At 36.6% G+C, this 6,217-nt stretch overlaps 1 pseudogene; it reads right to left on the bottom strand.

Annotated features, from left to right (window-relative positions):
* Positions 1-1,469: 1,469 nt before the first annotated feature.
* On the bottom strand, positions 1,470-4,295 carry LOC147998753 (glucosamine 6-phosphate N-acetyltransferase pseudogene; annotated as a pseudogene).
* Positions 4,296-6,217: the final 1,922 nt, after the last annotated feature.

The raw sequence follows: 6,217 nt of genomic DNA, 5'->3' as shown, positions 1-6,217 counted from the left end.
CAGGAAATTTTTTCCAGTGCCATGTGTTCGAGATGCTGCCCTAGTTTTTTTTTTTTTTTTCTATTAGTTTGAGTGTATCTGGTTTGATGTGGAGGTCCTTGATCCACTTGGACTTAAGCTTTGTACAGGGTGATAAGCATAGATCGATTTGCATTCTTCTACATGCTGACCTCCAGTTGAACCAGCACCATTTGCTGAAAAGGCTATCTTTTTTCCATTGAATGGTTTTGGCTCCTTTGTCAAAAATCAGGTGCCCATAGGTGTGTGGGTTCATTTCTGGGTCTTCAATTCTGTTCCATTGGTCTTGGAGTCCAATTTTTGAGAGCACAAGTAAATGATTTAAGCTTACCCCTGATAAAGGGAGGGCTATGGAAGTAAACGGATTGATGCAAAGGCTGCTGGGAAGTTATGGTTACAACACATTTTCACACCCATAATACCAAGAATGAGATAGCTCCAAGCCTATGTGTGCCTGTATTTCAAATTTTCAAACCATCACTTTTCATTTTTATTCATATAAACAAATTTAATGTAATAACATGGAATGCAAAATATTAGAAACTTTATTGATAAAGTATCTGATTCTGTTTTTAAAATCATTAAAATAAATAAAATGAGACAGTGATCAGAATAATAGTACCATTATAATCACACTATATAGAAAAGCTACCATCATTTTAAAGCTGTACCAGAGGCAGTACCGCACAATTTTGTCATTCAAAGGCTTCAAATGTCAATCATACAGAATCCACTAGGAGCTTCTCACTCACTGCTGAACAGTACCCTGGAACTCTGTACCTGTCCTTGGATAATTCTTACATCATTTGAAAGATGAGACAAGTGGTACAGTATCTGCACAGAACTGTATGCTTAGTAAAATAGTTATTTATGCTGTTGTACCTTGTCCCATTTTTCTTTTGTTTTGTTGCTTTAAAAAGAGTCTCCCAGTTCTGTGCAGGGTTAGGATCAACAATGTGCAATTATGTATCTGGTGGTCATAATGGCAGAAGTGCCCAACTCCTTGTAATGTGAGAAGTGGTACACATTAAGCCTTTTTAGATGAATGAAAGAAAAATAACTTTATGATAAGAAACACCCTTATTCAATATATATATTCAATATATATTCAATATATGTTGAATAATTATTTATATATATTTAAAAATGAGCAGCATTGAGCAGACAACTGTTTACTACCCATATACTTGACTACCAAGAAATGAAGACAAATTTTAGAAAAATACAATGCAAGAAAAGATTCAAGTTGAAATATATTCCTTTGGTTAAAAATCATCTCCCTTTCTGATCATTTATACTCCCAGCAGCCACAGGCATCCTCTCGTGTCACTACACTGGCACACAACAGCATTTTTTTCAGTCTAGTAGTTAGGGAGCTCACTGGGTTGCAGCAACAAAAATGAACTCTAAAACAATAAAGCCTTGTAGCATTAACCTCTTGATAGTGGCTTTTACTTTAGGAACCTCCGACACATGTAATTTTCCTCAGATACTGTATAGTCAAGCTTTTTGTAGAAACCGACATTTTGCGATAGACATTCAAGGGTGATCTTGTAACTGTTCAGTTTTTTTGCTTAGCAAATTAAGAGTTGGTAATAACAGTTTGCCGAGCTGCTTCTATCTGCACTCATCACTAAGGACCACATCCTCTACTCCCCCTCTCTTAACACATGAATGGATAAGTTTATGTCTATTATCAGAGTTGCTGAAGCCATAATTTGTCCTAGGGTCACATCTTCCACAACAGAAACATAGTAATCCCCAGACTTCTTCACATGCTCAACAGATTTCATGAACTGCTCCGGGTTGACGACGCCAGTCTCTGTTATTTACCTTAAACACACACACACACACACACACACACACACACACACACACACACACAACCCAAAACTTTATTTAAGTTTGCAGTACAAAGAAACCTCAAAACCAAGTCTTCTCAGGATGCGTTGGAGAAATGGTTGAAGAAAAATATAGCTGTATTCTGGCTCCAGTCAACTTCTTTGAACAAACTTGGGTCAAACATAGGTGTTTCATTGGGTTTTATCTTTCTAGTAAAGTCTTACAGGAGCGAACCACGGGTCAGTCTCCCTAAGGGTCACAGGATCTAGCTGCAGCACCAACCCGACCCTCGTGCTCCCCCACGGGCTGTATCTCATTTTTAAAAGGAATTATTAGATTTTTCATTCAATTTTTCTGGTCTTTACTATTCTTGCTAATATGACAATTATTTTTACTTCTAGCACTGAACTTAAAACAATAGGAAGGGAGCAGGAAATATATTATTTAGCAAATCTTATGTAAAGTGGTAGGGAAAGTTATACTCCTATGTTCATGCTGAGCATGTTTGTTTTAGTTTTGTGTCCTGCTACTTTTATATAAAGCTTTTCCAGAGAGGGTGTTGATACAGGTTTATTTGATCATTTGCATGTCTTTGAGAGACTTACTTTATTCCACACTGGAGATTAATGAATAGTATCAATAGGTGGAAAAGACCAATCGCAGAGAAATTATAGTGTTTGGTCAGGAAGCGAAGATAATTTTTTATTCTACAGAGAAAAGGGGTTGTTTTGTTTATGATATAACATTAATTTTTAGAAATTTTAATTATATATTTTAGTATAAAACTTTGGACTCTGAAAATGTAGCCATCATGACAACAGTAAGTGTCAACTTCTTGTTCACGGTGTCAACCTGTGCACGAAGGTTTCTACTCACTTTCCACCTCCATCATGTAACAGGCAGGTGAACTAATCACCTTTATTTGCTACTTTGCTCATTTTGAACCAGATAAAAAGAGTTGGATGTTTTTTAGAGAGATTGTTTTTCTGCCTGAAGTTTAACTTCTGAGAGTAACCTTCCACACTCTGTGATTTTGCCTAATTAGAGAATAATATACCACCCAAACAGTATCCAATAAGTAGAACTACTTAGCAGAAACAAAACTTTAAAATTTAAACTGGTATAATTTCACTCAAACTGTCTGGACTTTATGAAAGTCATCAGCTGATCTCCTCCTCATTAGGTGGCTAATGCTTATCTTATGGATGGAGACATTAACATTAACATTTAGTGATTTTTTAATAAAAGCTAAGAAAATATATATAGGAAACCTGGCATGGGAAAAGCCCGTATTTCTTTTATTATTACAGAGCTTTATTTTATCATGAACTCATAAATAAATCTACACACAGGTAAATTACATTAACCACTCAAACACTTGCCCAGTCACAAAGTGTCTACCACAGTGGACTTCTATACAGTCAGAACGGCCGTAGGAAGCTATGAGCTTTGCACATTCACTACCAATCACCCTTTCCTAGATGTAATTACTAAAAGGAAAATAAAATGGTGAGGGAGTTGAAAGGAGAAAAAGAATTTCTTTTATGTCCCTTTTCAAGACTGATGTGGACTTTGCCTGCACTCCGCCCTTCTTTATTACACCTTTCTTGGTCTCTTTTCCAAATCCTATACTAGTTTCACACTGACACGCAGTTTATATATAAACATGCATACATTGTTTCTTAGAAAATCTTCCAGGATCCACTCCAGATTCCTACTGTGAAGATGCATGCATAGGCAGGTGCATTGCCTGGGGCAACCAGGTGAATGTCAAAGGGCCTTGTCTTTCTAGCTCCCTAGCTGGACCTTTAAAGCAATCTGATGTGCTAATAAATACAGACTGATTAGTCCTTCATCATTTGTGGAAGGGGACCATGAATGGCCACTCATTTGTCATAAAGAGTTCAAGAGCCACACATATCATCTCAAGGTTAGGTATAGTTCCACACTGCTGATAAAGTAGTGATTGCTAACTGACGGACAGCTCCAAAAGAAAGAAAACCTCAGATAACTTGTTAGAATGTAGACATTACAGATGCTCAATAATTCGTGTTTTCCTAACGAACTAAGACTTAATTAGCAGAAATAGATTTTTTGTTTATAAATAGGAGCATTAACTTATTGTTAAATTTTCGTAGAGGGTAATTTCATTCAAATCTACTTATCATGACATTTGTAATATATTATTTATTTTATATTCTTTTCTACTCCCAATAATCCCTGCAGAAAAATGTTTCTGGTTTCTGACTAGTTTGGAAAGTTTGTATATGAAGAAAAATGAGCCATCGGATGCTTCAGTTCCATTAATAATCATTACCAGCAGAGTATAACGCAGCATCTATGACAGTAACAGTCTCAGGGACAATCTCTATCTTGGTTGGGGCATTCAAGTCTTCTTCAACTCTCCCTGTCATGCCCTGTAGTGATCCTTGCATGACTTATCTGCAGTGACATTTAAGTAGCTCTCGTCTAAAACTGTTCATATTCATTTTGAAAGTACTCATTTGTCGCATGCTCACCAGCAAGAAATGCAGCTGAGAAACCAGCAACCTTTTTTCCATAGGTGTTCATAGAATGCTATAGGATTTGTTCAGTCTGACCAAAATGTCCACAATAATATTAAATAGAGTAAAATACAAAGTTTAAAATACAATTAAAGACATTCTTAGAAATGCTTTTCTAAAGTTAACAGAGAACATTTTGGAACTTTAAGAGAAGTACACCCCAGAGAAAGAAAAAGTATAATGTAAAATCACCAGAGGACATTTAAGGAAGCGAATGGAGAAAAAGCAGGAGAAAGGCTCTTTGGCAAACGCATGAGAGACTGAGCTACTATGAAGCAGGTTGACAGAAATGACTTCAAGCTCTGTAGAGCTCCCATGAGTTAGTATGATGACCACTTGCCTTAGCAGGAGAATCTTTCAATTCTTTTAAGATTGTGCATTTGTAAAGATGTGAGTGAAACTGTCCTTTTGACTTTGCTGGTTTCATTGGTAGTGACCGTCTCCCTGAGGATTTCCAAGGTTTTGCCTCTGTGTTGACTCACTGACTAGGTAGATAGTATGTTTGCCCGCCTGGTTCTGAGGGGGGAGGGTGGAGTGTCATAGAGTGTTGTTTTCATCTCCTCATGTCTTTAGCATCTCTGTCACATGTGAACAGCCAACCACATGTTTTCTTTTTAATCAATCAATCAATCAATCAATCAATCAACTACGCAGTGATCTTTTATCTGTTTTGTTTAATTTCATTATTTCTGTTTCCTGGTCTCCAGTGAATTTAAGTAATTGTTCAAACCCTCCATTCTTGAAGTTATATTTCTACCGAATGTACATCTAACCTGAGTGTCTGTATTATTATTTTACTATATTTATCATCTACACTTGTCCTTGATTTTAAAAACCCTTCTGCTTTGCACTATGCCTGGGGCAGCTTAGGGAGTCAGCAAGCATTTATTATGAATTCATACATTTCTCTTTCCGATGATAATTTCCATTCCCTGCCATTGGTCTCCAGCTGGGTCTGGATTGAACTCAACAACTGCATGAAAACATGACCTGAGCAAACTGAATCCTGGACCAGAACCTCATTTCCTCACCCAGATTTCTGGTAGCCTAATGTATTCCATTTACAGTGTGACAAATCTGTACAGGGAATTTAAATACCAGTTAACCTTAGACAGTACATTCTAGTGACAACACCAAGGCTTGCAAAAATTTGATCCTACCATGTTCAGGCACAAATGACATGTTAAGAAATGGTATGAAATGTTAAAAGATATTTTGATTTTTCACCCATCCTTTGTATGTTGTGGTGTGTGTGTTCATATCCAAGTGCTTTAAAATTATGGGCTTTCAAATACCTAGGTTTTGTTTTAAATCCTTTCTATTAATCATTAAACTTCTGCAAATGATATGCAATAGCGTTTTGTATGATTAGAATAATTTCCAGATGTCAAAACAATAAATAACGATTTAGAGTCACAGGAGATATCTACCTTCAAATGAGCTGATCAGTAATTGTAGCCAAATAATCTAGAGTCGGAGAGACTCAGAGTCAGAGCACATGGTAGAGATAAGCTGGGTTTCAAATTGTCTCTATAAATGACTTGGTATTGGCCATAAAAAAAAAGGCAGATGCAGATGAATGAAAGCAAGAGAGAATGAGCACATAAGCCGGATGAGAAGATGGCAGATTTAGTTGAAATCTGGAATAAAGTTTCAGCATTGAGATGACATAAAATCAGATCTGAAAAGTAATTTAAAATGCAATTGTTAAATCTAGGAATTTAGTGCCATGCATAGAGAGAAAAAGATGCAGCTGGGAGGGTGGGTGCGGAGGAAGTAGAATCAGTTCCAGA

Source organism: Rattus norvegicus, chromosome 20 (assembly GCF_021556685.1).
Source record: "Rattus norvegicus strain SHRSP/BbbUtx chromosome 20, alternate assembly SHRSP_T2T, whole genome shotgun sequence".
Taxonomy (NCBI): domain Eukaryota; kingdom Metazoa; phylum Chordata; class Mammalia; order Rodentia; family Muridae; genus Rattus; species Rattus norvegicus.
The sequence above is the reverse complement of the archived record's forward strand: the minus strand, read 5'-3'. Positions and strand labels throughout refer to the sequence as shown.